At 41.6% G+C, this 14,181-nt stretch overlaps 1 protein-coding gene and 1 long non-coding RNA gene across 2 annotated transcripts in view; one reads left to right on the top strand and one right to left on the bottom strand.

Moving 5' to 3' along the window:
- Positions 1–14,181, bottom strand: part of DPYSL3 (dihydropyrimidinase like 3) — a 122,175-nt gene that overhangs the window by 78,632 nt on the left and 29,362 nt on the right. The gene's annotated exons all lie outside the window — the stretch shown is intronic.
- Positions 5,766–14,043, top strand: LOC133380185 (uncharacterized). Its single transcript, XR_009761377.1, has 3 exons — positions 5,766–5,967; positions 10,879–10,953; positions 13,919–14,043. It is a non-coding gene; the product is annotated as an uncharacterized LOC133380185 (long non-coding RNA).

The following is a 14,181-nucleotide window of genomic DNA, read 5'->3' as shown; positions in this document are numbered from 1 at the left end:
ACAACCCCATAGTCATCACAGAGATCATGAAGTCTCAAGCCGGAACACTAGAGGCAGCCTCAGCATGGACACTGAAATCACCCAGGACTATTGTTCTGGGCTACTCCAATATCACAACCGAGATGGCCTCTGCCAGCTCAGTCAGAGAAGGTGCAGGGCAGCAGGGTGGATGGTACACCAGCAGCAACCCTAGTTTCCTGTCTCCTTGGGCCAACACAAGGTGAAGGTTCTCACAGCCAGCTCCAACACAGAGTGTTTTCTTGGGGACAGAGATGGAAGTTCTTTAGACCACAGCAACTCCTCCCCCCCCCGTCCCTGCAGCCTGTGCTGGTGTTGCACCAAGTATCCAGGGTGGTGATGCTGGGTCAGATCAACTCCTCCCAGCTTACCCACCCAGGTCTTGGTAATGCACACCAAATCGGCACCTTATCCATGATCAAATCATGGATGAGTATGGTCTTATTGTGAATCGATCTGACCTTAAAAAACAACACACACAGGCCAGTGGGCACAGCAGATGCTCAACGAGGAACCCATTCATGAGAAGAATGGGAGGGAAGAACAATGCGCAGATAGCCTTGCACTCATCTTCTATGGTAATTCATCCCCCATGGCTATACTTCCCTGATCACTGAAATTGGGGTGGCATCACCCATGTCCCTCCTTACTAAGACTCCTCCTAAACACCTGATATGGAACCAACAAGAGTGCACCAACAAAACCTATCTGAGCCAATTATCCCAGTAGGGAATTGGGAAAAGTCAGACCTACTCAATATTTTTCACACAGGGCACATCTACTCCCCCTCTGTCTCACACCAGCCTTCTGCCAGTTACAGACTCTCACTCTGAAAGCATCTGGGAACTTTCTTCCATCATTCAGTTCACCGCACAGGGTCTCACCCTGCGCAGGAACTACACATGAGCCATAAGCCCTCCCCATTACCAATCACCCCCAGATTGGTTAGGAAAAAAGAAATAGTATCAATAGCCTTTATTGCATAGTCAACAGCCCACAGCAGGCACTCACAGCAAGATACAAATACACAGACAAATACATTTTACAATTGTACACTTTCAAAATCTCTTACAGTGCGCGCTGGCTTACAGTACTTACAATACAAGGTAACTATAAGCTGTAAACCATCAGATGACTTCAGGTAGCATATAATCAGGCCTTCGGACCCATCATGTCCTTTCTGATCATCATTGCTCGATTTAAATATTTGGCCACATTCAAGGTAACTGATTCATCGGAGCCCTGAATAAGAATCGTTAAAATTGTACTGGCCGATCGCCCAGAGTAATTTTAAAAAATAGAGTTTAAAATATCTCTCCTGAGACGTCATAAAATTTGCATTTAAAAAGGACATGCGTGATCATCTCCACCTCTTGCACGTCACAGGGACAAAATCAAAGATTCCTTGAGATCTTTTCATATCTGCCCTCCAACAATCTCGAAGGAAGGGCATCACAACGAGCCAAGGTAAAGGCCCGCCTATACTTAGGAATAGAGAGCCAATACAGATATCACATCCCTTCCAAGCAGGGCAAAACGGGCAGTCCCAATGCCCTGGGAGAGCACGGCCCCATGGCAGCTGCCACCAATTCTTGATTATCTATATCGATTAGATTTTAACCAACATCTTGGCCATTTGGAGGTCCATCTGTAACAATTCTTGGGGTAAAAGACCAACCGACTCAATTTTCAGCCTAACCAGTTTAGGCCACGTTGCATTAACAGGGTTATTTAAAATCTGTCGAGCATAAGACTTTGGAGAAAGCTTAAAAAAACAGCGTAACCAGTAATAAATTGTATGAAGGCATGCTAAGCATTTCAAAGAATTTAATCCCACTTCCAGCATAAGAACAACCCCTGAAACACATTTACAGATACCAAGTATAGATCTCAAAACAGCATGCAGAGATCTTTCTAAGGACTCCTTAAAGTATGGGGACCAAATCAGGGCACCATACAGCAACATCGGAACAATTTTTGTCCTAATTATGCGTATAGCTGCTGGAACTTATCTCTCACCGTTAGAAAGGCAAAATCGTATTACTGCTCCCAGATTTTTTCCAGCTTTGGCTTTTATATAGTTAACTTGTGGTTTCCAACTACCCGACTCATGAAACCACATTCCCAGATATTTATAGGAATTAACCTGTTCAACTCTCCCAGAACCTAAATACCAGGGGAATCTGACCTTCCGCTTTGAGAACACAATAACCTTTGATTTTACGTGGTTAATTGTTAAAAAGTTATCATTACAATAGGCCGCAAAGCCTGAGAGCAATCTTTTTAACCCTAACCTGGTAAGTGATATTAGAACTGCATCGTCCGCATATAGCAAAATGCACACTTTATCGTTCCCTAATTTGGGGGAATGGGATTGAATCGAACTCATAGCATTAGGGAGGTCAGCCAGGTATAAATTAAAAAGAATAGGTGCTAACACACACCCCTGCCTTACTCCTCAGGTAGAGCAAATTTCGCGAGTGAGATGACCACGATAGTTACATCTTACTTGTATCACGGCGTTACGATACAGTGCCGCTATCAGGAGCAAACCTCTCCTATCAATACTTAGAGAATATAATTTGCTCCATAGGCAACTTCGCACAATTGAGTCAAAAGCTGACTTTAGATCAACAAAGGCCACGAACAATTTGCCACCAGGGGACACCGCATATTTGTACACCAACTGGGACAGGACCAGACAATGGTCAAGAGTGGAATGGTCTGATTTAAAACCAATCTGTTCCTGGCCCAGGATATGATTAGCGTCTGCCCACAACTTTAGCTTAGAACCTAAGTAACCAGCATAGATCTTACCTACCACAGAGAGCAAACGAATAGGCCGATAATTATTTGGATCGCTTTTTGAGCCGCACTTATAGATTGGTACAATGTAAGCTCTCAGCCAGGATATCGGAATCAACCCGGATTTATTAATTGTCGTAAATAGAGAGGCCAACATAGAGGCCCACCAACTTATGTTACAATGCGGCATCTCCGGGAGAATGCCATCTGGTCCAGCTGCCTTACCCTTCTTAAGTAGCGTAAGCAAATCAACGATGACATCAGGATCAACCGGATGCCACTGTGGGATTTCAGACGAGACAGAAAAGGGGAGGCTAGGACTTAAAACATCCTCATTATTAAAAACCACTCGAAATGCTCCTCCCATATGTTGGCAGATATGTAACAGTCGAGGCTTTCCTTGCGATTAGTCAAGGTCCCATTGACTAGCTACCAAAAGGACCTGGTGCTGCATGTAACAGTTGCAGCTGCAAGCATACGCCAAGAGTCGCGAGCAGCTTCCTGTTTTTTTTGACAGTAAGTTTCTTAAAATCCATCCAAGTAATGACAGCTGAATCGGCCTTAGTTCTACAGAGTCAAAACCATCAAATCATTCCCCATTAAATCCTGAACCGGAACTTCAACTAATTTGGCGTCTAGCACAGAGGAAACCAAAGTACACAACCCTTGCCTAGATCTACCCTTATTCTTACTTGGCAATGCTGGAATACTAAACGAGACAAAACCCTCAATAAAGACGATCTCTACACCAAGTTTCCTGTAGGAAAATAATATCAAAGTTGTTTAGATAGGCTACGAGGCTTGGGTCCTTACTCTTAGAATTCCACCCCGCAATGTTCCAGGAAAGGACTTTTAAAAAGGAGGACACCAACAATATCTCCAGTCAGTCTTGCTCCTCAATTTCCATGGAAAGCTTCAAAACACAACAATTGGTAGATTGAATACCTAAATCACTCAAATGAGTTACAGGTGTCAAGGAACTACTCTTTTGAATTGGGGAGCCACATTCCTGAGAATCCAAATAGCATACTTCCAGCCAATCAAAGGGTTTCGATTCCGATATTATACCTTCATAACAAAACGAAAGATGTTGTATATCCTCATTAGCTTTAGGTGGCGACAGTTGTGATGGCACATGCAAATTCTCCCCCTTGTATAAACACACAGGGTCCCTAATTGCTGGCTTCTCAGATGGCTGCATCACTACTATATCAGGATTTACTGCTAAATAACCCTGCTTAAACAGAATATCCTTCAACGGAGTGATTTGTCCTGCTTCCCCTGCAAGGCTGGATTAAACCGGTAACCCCCAGATCAAGAGCCATGGATTTCTCAAGACAAATGAGGTTTAACCCAGGCTTATTAACATTTGCCTCAGGCAAAATTTGATATGGGTCGTTTAGATTCGGCTTCCTATCATGGGTACTCAAACTAGTAAGCACAGATGTCAGGGCCACCAGCTTAGCCAGAATCCCACATTGCTCCTGTTCCGGAAGCTGCCCAAAGCGGTTAATAAGTACAAGTTCTTCCGGAAGGAAATTCTCTAAACCTAAACCCCTCTCACACACAGAGCCTCCTCCGCTACTGTGCGTAATCCCAGCATCCGGCGCCCCCAAATTGCCCAATCCTGGTTCCACTATCAGTGGTTCCAAGGTAGGGCTTGCTCCATCAGCAAACCCTCCACACCCAGGGCATAGGACCTTTCTCCGTGGAATCAGATATAGGAGGAGAAATATCTCTGAAATATCGTTTAATCTCCATACCCTCTCTTAAAAAGATGTGCTTACAAGAAAGGACTAAGTTCACGGTAGAAGCCCCAGCAAAAGTGACCAAAGCCCGCGCCGACTGACTGTTATAGAAAAGATATTCAATCTTCTTAAAAGAGTCTGGTTTCAGCAAGATCTTAACTACGGGTGATAAAAACTTTGATAAATGAACTTTATGGTCCCACTGCAACAGCTGGCCGTAGGGTTTGGGATAATTAGTAAAAACCCGGGTCCTATTGTCAAGTTGTAGGCTCCACTTCCTATTCTCAGGTATTAAGAGGCCCAGAGCTTATATGGTCATTGCACACCTCAACATCAGTTGAGGGGACTGTTACAGAAGAGACTAGACACATATTTTTCTGGTGGTATAACAGAGCTGTTTGTGCCTCACAAGGGGTCGTAGTATCTAAATTTCCTACACAACAGACCCCTTCTGATGTTTGATCACCCCTATTGCTTTGAGATTTGTTGTCTTTGTTGCTCCGCTAACCCACAGTTTCCCGCCGCCTTTCTTCGCACTCCAGCAATTTAAACAATTTTTTGTAATTCATTTTTGAACTCTTCCTGGAATTCACAGCAGCTTTCATATTTTTCATATTTCATATTTTTCATATTTTTAAGCAGCTCAAGATGGGAGTTTAAAAGTTCAACCATCATGTTAGAATCTGAGCCATCAGATGTAGCTTCGACTGGATTGGTAGACTGACAAGAAGAAGAGGCTGAGATGACAAAAAATTACAGTCGTCCCTGGGGAGCTCCTGAGGGCTGGCCAAGATACTGGAAACTGGCTGAGGATGGCAGGGGGGACAATGAGCAAGCTCCATCTCCACCGCAAGAGAACTTTCATTAGTCTTTCCACTGTCTCCAGATAACGCTTTCATTCGACACTGCGGACCAAGTGTCCATTCTAAGCAATTTTCTTCCTTCTCTAAATTCGTTGTATCCAAGGGGCCTATAACAGATGTAATTGTCAACTTGATGCCATAGAAAACAGTAATTTTGCTTTGGTTATGTTTTTTTAATGACCAACGATATATCCTCTGTCATAGGAATCATTCCTAGTTGCTTGTATTTCCTTCTTGTAAGGACCATAATGACAAACAGGAACCTAGCTCTTTAACTTGTAAGTCTATCGTCTGCTGTTCCTATTCAGCGCCTGGCGTGCAGTATCACCAGCCAAGGCCACAAGCGTAGAGACAGTCAAATGGCCAAACCAAAACGCATGTTATTTCATATCTTAAGCATTCCAAGATAAAGCCAAGTAGAAAAACAATCCCAAGCCTTTGAAACCAGCGAAGGACGGATGTACTACCAATAAGCAGCAGTTGCAGCAATCAATCACTGGCACAGTTCATTAACGGCGGAAACAGAAGCAAGAGTAAGTGTTTCCACTTTTCTTTAATCTTTTAGTCAATTACCAGCTAAATTAGTTGGGCAGAGGCAGATGAAAACAGGCAGATAAAAACAAAAGAATGGCAAAATAATAAACTAAAAAACCACGGCTTATTCTCCTTATCAGTCAATACTGCAGGAGCTAATAAAACAACGTCTTAGCGAGGAGCGGCCATCTTCCAGCCTTCCAGAAAAAAAGAAATAGAAGAGGGTAGCGCCCTCGCCCTCATGACTCCCCCCTTTAGTGACTCCTTTTTGGTGGTGACCCCACCAGTGGTAGACCCACAGCCCAAGGGCAGCTGGGCTTATATGCTTCCTGACCCAGCCAGGAGCTGATGCAAGAGGCTGCAAGATTAACTGCAGCCTCTCTCTGGAGCCAGGGTCAGGCAGGGAGTCCCAGTCCTTGCAGAACTTACCAGGAACGTCAGCTGTCTCAAAAGACAGCAACCCAGAGGAGCAAGCAGCAAGCACCCAGATGCTCTGAGACTCACTCCCAGGGTAGGTCTTCTTCAGTCCCTCTAGTGCTGCAGCTGTTCCCAAGGACCCAAAGGGCAGCCGGGCTTATATGCCTCGTGACCCAGCCAGGAGCTGAATACTGAATAGTCATTTCCAAGGAGGCTGCACAGAGAAGGTACGAGATCTTTAAGGGAGCATCCTCTGCATTGAGAAAAACAGATGTGTTAAGGTACCACCCAAATGCCATTGGGGTTGATGGGGCTGCCTCTGCCCAGCTCAACCCCGCCCCATATTCACCCACTGAAAATCTGCGCGAGTGAAAGTATTAGTAGCCCATGGAAGGCCATGAAAAAGGATGTTCCAGGGCTGGGATGGAGCTGAGCCGACCCAGGATCTGATGGATCCCAAGCCATCCCCACTGTCATCACCTGATAACACTGGCCTAATCATTAATTTTGCCCACCCTTCCGCCACAGGCTGCATGGACAACAGGAATACAGATGCAGTGGTGCGTTTCTTCTTCCTTGCCAAGATGAGGCAGATAGACACATTCCTGGCAAATCATAACATGTTTAATTCCCTCCCACCACTACTCCCAAGTCTAGTAGGAGGCCTAGACTCTTAATTTAATTTTAAAAAAGTCAATCAATTGGATATCTATAAAGAAAAGTTATAAAATAAAATGTGGAGGCAACATTCTAAGGATTATTAGGCAGATATGGAGCCACCACTGTTGCTAAAGAAGCTTAGCCTCTTAATCACTGTTGCTAAGCAATCTGAAGAAAGGAATGTGAGGCAGTTTCTATATCTCCCCTGCTGAAGAGATTAACTCTTCCAAAGGTACAGGAACGAATGATGCCTTGTTCCTTTAACAGCTCTGTGGCTGGCACAAACTAAATAGGATAAGCCTTTTCTAGTATGTTAATACAATTATGGAGGAAGCTTCACCTGTTGTCATTCTGTCTGGCACATATTGTATTACTTGTGTAATACTGGTTTATTTTTGGAACCTATACTTCAGCACAGCAGCTTGTTGTGCTGCTGATTATTGGGGGGGAGGAAGATATTTTTATGAACAAAAAAGTTAATTTGGATGAACTTGAGCTGAACTAGTTTGTTTTGTAAAGGGCAAAAATGAACTGCAACTAGTTCCTTTTTAGACAGGATGAATCTGAACTTGAACTAGTTCCTTTTTAAAATTAACTTTCCAAGCACTGATTATAGGTAAACAGGAGGTATACATAAATGGATCAGGACATACATGTAGTAGGAAGGTAGCTGAATTCTTCTTTTGCCAGTGAATTGGAGAATTTTCTGGGAAATTTTCAGTTTGCATTGGAAAAATTTCTGATGCCCTAGAAAGTGATTTAATATAGCATGTTTATTTTATCTGTATTTAGTAAACTCAAGCTAAAAACTATGGAACTGCCAAGCTTGCCTAACACTTTATTTTCAACTGATATCCATTCATTGTTACTAATGAACTTATGAAATTTATTTATTTATTTATTACATTTATATACTGCCCCATAGTGGAAGCTCTCTGGGCGATTTACAGCAATTAAAAACATTAAAAACAAATACACAAATTTTAAAATACACACAAACATTTAAAAACACAATTTAATTTTTTTTAAAAACAATTTAAATTTAAAAACACATGCTAAAATGCCTGGGAGAAGAGGAAATTAAAAAATTTCCACAAAGAAATAAAGAATTAAAAAGTTTCTACTGACAGTTGCAAGTGCTGCAGGGAAAAGCTGTGAAGGCCAGAAGAAGAAAGTAGCTTATTACAGATTTTGCCAAATTAGCCTATTATTTCTGGAAGAATAGAAAAGCACCACACCCTGAATCTGGCAGTTAGAGCTAGAAAGATGCCCTGAACAGACTGGGCATCTGAGGATTTTGTAACTCGAGCCTAGAAAGAAGAAAGTTCACTGTACGTTTTCTCTTTTCCCACCCTCAACACAATTATCACCTGGTCAATACAGTGAATAGCATCTGGCTTTCCCACTATAATAACTGAATTTCCTGACAAGACTGAAGAATGAAGCCAAGTTTGTAAAACCAAAGAACCTGCCCAATTTCCCCCTTGTTAAATATACTACTGATCAGGGTTGATAAAAATCAATGATTTTTTTTAAAAAAAGTATAAAATCTTTTCCATTTAAATTGATTTTTTTTTTAATCGGATTTCAAAATTTTCTTAAAACAATTAGTAAAAAAGCAGCCTAGGTCAAAGATATCCTCATAAAAACTAATTATACAACTTCTAATTATATTCTATGAATATGTCAACAGTGGAGATGGACAATAACCTGATCAGTCCTATTTTGCAGGTGGTGTACATGAAATGCACTCTCTCTCTCTCTCTCTTTCAAGGCCTTGCCTCTCTCTAAATGCAAAGATAAAGGTCAATGAACAGAGAATTTGGGGAGATGAGTAGATCTAAACAAGGAGGAGAACCCTGAAGTGGTAACCCAGCTCTTAACAGCAGTAGCCTGTTCTGCAGGTGTAAAGAGAATTTTTTCTTCCTTGGGACTAATTCATTCTAAACTGAGAAATAAGTTGGGAGCTGAAAAAGCAGGAAAGCTTCTAGATCTTTTCCAGACAATGAACAAGGAAGACAAAGGTGAAGATGAAACATTAAGTTAAAGGGACAGGATTGATAGACAAATGGTCAAGGAATACCCACTCACTTTGAATGAGTTCAAATCTGCAGGGCCCGACAAACTGCATCCAAGAGCGTTGAAGGAATTGGCTGAGCAACTCTCAGAACTGTCTATTATCTTCATGAAATCATGGAGGATCATGAAGTGCCGGATGACTGGAGGAGGGCTAATGTTGTCCCTATCTTCAAAAAGGGCAAAAAAGAAAAACCTGGGAAGTATAGACCAGTCAGGTTGACATCTATCCCTGGGGAAATTCTGACAAAAAATTATAAAGTGGGCAATCTGTAAGCACCTTGAAAACAACGCAGTGATTTCCAGAAGACAACAAGGATTCATCAAAGTCAAATCCTGCCAAACTAATCTTATCTCATTTATTGATCAGGTAACCTCCCTTGTAGACTGTGGGGATGCTGGGTACACAATATATCTTGACTTCAGCAAAGCTTTGACAAAGTGTCCCATAATATTCTGATTAGCAAGATAACTAAATGTGGGCTGGATGGAACAACAACAGGTGGATCAAGTTGGCTACATAATTGTACTCAAAGAGTGCTTATAAATGGTTCCTTCTCAAACTGGGGGGAAGTAACGAGCAGGGTGCCACAGGGCTTAGTCCTGGGCCCAGTGCTTTTCAACATTTTTATTAATAACTTGGATGAGGAGGTGCAGGGAATGCTTATCAAATTTGCAGATGATACAAAATTGGGACGGATAGCTAGTGCTTTGGAAGACAGAAACAAAATTCAAAGGGATCTTGAAAGGCTGGAGCACTGGGCTGAAAATAACATAATGAAATTTAAGAAAGATAAGTGCAAAGTTCTACACCTAGGAAAAATGTACATTTATAAGATGGAGGATACTTGGTTCAGCAATACTATATGCGAGAAGGATCTTCGGATTGTGGTTGATCAAAAGCTGAATATGAACGAACAGTGTGATGTAGCTTCAAAAAAGGCAAATGCTATTTTAGGCTACATTAACAGAAGTATAGTTTCCAAATTGTGTAAAGTACTGGTTCCCCTCTATTCAGCACTGGTTAGGCCTCATCTTGAGTACTGCATCCAGTTCTGGACACCACACTTTAAGAAGGATGCAGACAAACTGGAACAGGTTCAGAGGAGGGCAACAAGGATGATCAAGGGACTGGAAACAAAGCCCTATGAACAGAGATTGAAAGAACTGGGCATGTTTAGCCTTGGGAAGAGAAGACTGAGGGGAGGTATGATAGCAGTCTTCAAATACTTGAAAGGTTGTCATACAGAGGAGGGCCAGGATCTCTTCTCCAACATCCCAGAGGGCAGGACACGGAACAATGAGCTCAAGCTGCAGGAAGCCAGAGTTTGACTGAACATCAGGCACAGCATCCTAACCATTATTTATTTTATTTATTATTTGATTTATATCCCACCCTTCCTCCCAGCAGGAGCCCAGGGCGGCCAACAGAAACGCTAAAAACACTTTAAAACTTCATAAAAAGACCCTAGAATACATTAAAACAAAATGTTAAAAACATTTTTTAAAAAAAGCTTTTAAAACATCTTTAAAAAAGGGTTTAAAGGGTTTTGTTTTTTTTAAAAAACATATTAAAAAGCAATTCCAACACAGACGCAGACTGGGATAGGTCTCAACTTAAAAGGCTTGTTGAAAGAGGAAAGTCTTCAAAAGGCGCCAAAAAGATAGCAGAGATGGTGCCTGCCTAATATTTAAGGGGAGGGAATTCCACAGGGTAGGTGCCACCACACTAAAGTTCCATTTCCTATATTGTGCAGAACGAACTTCCTGATAAGATGTATCTGCAGGAGCCCCTCACCGCAGAGCGCAGTGATCGACTGGATATATAAGGGGTAAGATGGTCTTTCAGGTATCCTGGTCCCAAGCTGTATAAGGCTTTGTACACCAATTAGAGCAGTACAACAATGGAACCCATTACCTAGGGAGGTGGTGAACTCTCCAACATTGAGGCATTCAAGAGGCAGCTGGACAGCCACCTGTCAGGTAGGATTTAATTTGGATTTCTGCATTGAGCGAGGGTTGGTCTTCAAATGCAAAGATGTATCACTGAACATTAAAATCAGGATCATTTAAACCATGGTATTCCCGATCTCTATCTATGGATGTGAAAGTTGGACAGTGAAAAAAGGGGATAAGAGAAAAATCAACTCATTTGAAATGTGGTGTTGGAGGACAGCTTTGCGCATACCATGGACTGCAAAAAAGACAAATAATTGGGTGTTAGAACAAATTAAACCAGATCTATCACTACAAGCTAAAATGATGAAAGTGAGATTATCATACTTTGGACACATAATGAGAAGACGTGATTCACGAGAAAAGACAATAATGCTGGGAAAAACAGAAGAGAGTCGAAAAAGAGGAAGACCAAACAAGAGATGGTTTGATTCCATAAAGGAAGCTACAGACCTGAACTTACGAGATCTGAACAGGGTGGTTCATGACCGATGCTGTTGGAGGTTGCTGATTCATAGGGTCGCCGTAAGTTGTAATCAACTTGAAAGCACATAACAACAAATTATATGAATCTGATTTAAATCAAATCAACCCCACTATTGATAATGTAAAGAGGTGAGACTTCTGCTGAAACTGCCTCCTTATCCATCTTTCAGAACACATATTGCTGGATCCAAATTTATCAGCATAAAAGGATTATAGCAATTTCCCAGCTGAAATCCCACCTTGCCTTAGCAATTGGATGAGTATGATCCAATATTTTCCTGCTTTCTCATCCTGCTTCCTGGAAAGCATATTAGACATTTGTTTTTGTTTCTGTCAATTCCTTTTCTCCATACACCTATAGCAACTATTCTCTTTTTCACTCACACCCACACACAAAGGCTTCTGAGGACCAATTCACACAATTTATTTTTCCCATTATAACAGTGTATATGGCATGCTTGTCAGTCTCTAGGAATTCCCACAACCACCGCAGTAATTGGAGAGGCACCGAGACATACAGTGACGTTGTATAACAGGCAGTACTTCCCAGATACAATGGTTGATTGAGTTGATGTGTCTGTAGTTTCGAAGGACTACTTCACACAAGCTGTCTGGCACACACAGGCTGCTTCAAATTTTACCAATATGGCAGCTGTTGTATTTTGTGAGCTATATGCAGTGGATGGCAGATGATTTCCTCGATGACAACATCCTCAACATGGAAAACAAACATATGGAGAGTCTTGATCTATATCACAATACCTGTAAATGCACAGCTAACACAACTTGTGCACAAGAATATGGGCAAATATACCAAAAGCACATTACTCTACAGCATACATCTGTTTCTAATAAACTATTCCAAAGCACCTTCCTGAGATCCATGTCATAGAATCATAGAGTTGGAAGGGGCCTACAAGGCCATCGAGTCCAACCTCCTGCTCAATGCAAGAATCCAAATTAAAGCATAACAGACTGGTGGCTGTCCAGCTGCCTCTTGAAGGCCTCCAGTATTGGGGAGCCCACCACCTCCCATAAATGGTTGCATTATTGCACTGCTCTAACAGTTGGGACATTTTTCCTGATGTTCAAATGAAATCTGGCTTCCTGTAAGTTGAGCCCATTATTCTCTGTCCTGCACTCTGGGACAATCGAGAAGAGATCCTGGCCCTCCTCTGTGTGGCAACCTTTCAAGTACTTGAGGAGTGCTGTCATATTTTCCCTCAATTTTCTCTTCTTGAGGCTAAACATGCCCTGTTCTTTCTCCTCATGGGGCTTTATTTCCAGTCCCCTGATCATCCTTGTTGCCCTCCTCTGAACTTGTTCCAGTTTGTCTGCATCCTTCTTGAAGTGCAGAGACCAGAACTGGACACAGCACTCAAGATGAGGCCTAACCAGTGCTGAATAGAGGAGAACAAATACTTCACATGATTTGGAAACTATACTTCTGTTAATGCAGCCTAGAATAGCATTTGCCTTTTCTTGCAGCCACATCATATTGTTGGCTCATATTCAGTTTGTGATCAACAACACTCCGAAGATCCTTCTCGCATGTAGGATTGCTGAGCCAAGCATCCCACATCTTATAACTGTGCATTTGGTTTCTTTTTCCTAGGGGTAGAACTTTGTACTTATCCGTTAAATTTCATCCTATAGTTTTCAGCCCAATGTTCCAGCCTATCAAGATCCCTTTGAATTTTGTTTCGGTCTTCCAAAGTACTAGCTATCCTTCCCAATTTTTATCATCTGCAAATTTGATAACGTCCTCCTTTTCATTTTATGTAAAGTAGCCACAAGGTAGATGCAGTTTCATGTAGCTTTCGTATGGCATCTAATTTATGAATAGTGGGCCTTAACAGTGGACCCACTATTGATTTTATCCCACAATTACAGTTGCCTGAGCACAATCCTATAGAACTTTTTTCTAATTGGTCCTAAAGCTTAAACAATTGTATGGTTCAGGCTCCTGCAGAACTATTAGGAGATACTGTGATGACCACTGTATTAAATAATATTTTTTTTAAGTTTCTAGTGGATAGATCTATCTATGATGTTTAGTCAGGATAGTCAAACATAACCTCATGTATAGAAGAAACATGCCCAGATATTCCAAAGGCTAAAGGAAATCAATGGAGGATCGCCATTGTCTCCAGGTCCTCTTTTGAGACCTTCCAGACAAATCTATCTAGCTTTTCTTGGAAACAGAATGGATCTCTTTCTGATCCAGCAAGTCATTTTATGTATTCCTACAAATACTTTCTTGTAATATTCATATGCATAGTAAGAAAAGGACAACATGTTTAAAAAATGATGTTGTCTTACAGTACGCTTAGTAATGAAATGCAATTTTCTTAGCCTGCAGAGCTGGGAGAATCCACACACCAGGTTCTTCGTAACAGAGACTGAATTGCAAATCTCTGAGAGGCTACAAACTGCATTTCATCACAGAATGGATCTAAGCTGGTAGCAAGAATCATATGCAGCACACATGCTATTCAGTTTATGCTTTCTTAGACTGATACAACTGGCTTTCTTTTGTTTAAAAAGTTGATATAAAATATTACCATGTGCCCCATTTACTGTTTTGCTATTTTCCGATACTTACTGGAATTGAACAA

This window comes from Rhineura floridana, chromosome 3, assembly GCF_030035675.1.
Source record: "Rhineura floridana isolate rRhiFlo1 chromosome 3, rRhiFlo1.hap2, whole genome shotgun sequence".
NCBI classification, from domain to species: domain Eukaryota; kingdom Metazoa; phylum Chordata; class Lepidosauria; order Squamata; family Rhineuridae; genus Rhineura; species Rhineura floridana.
The sequence above is the reverse complement of the archived record's forward strand: the minus strand, read 5'-3'. Positions and strand labels throughout refer to the sequence as shown.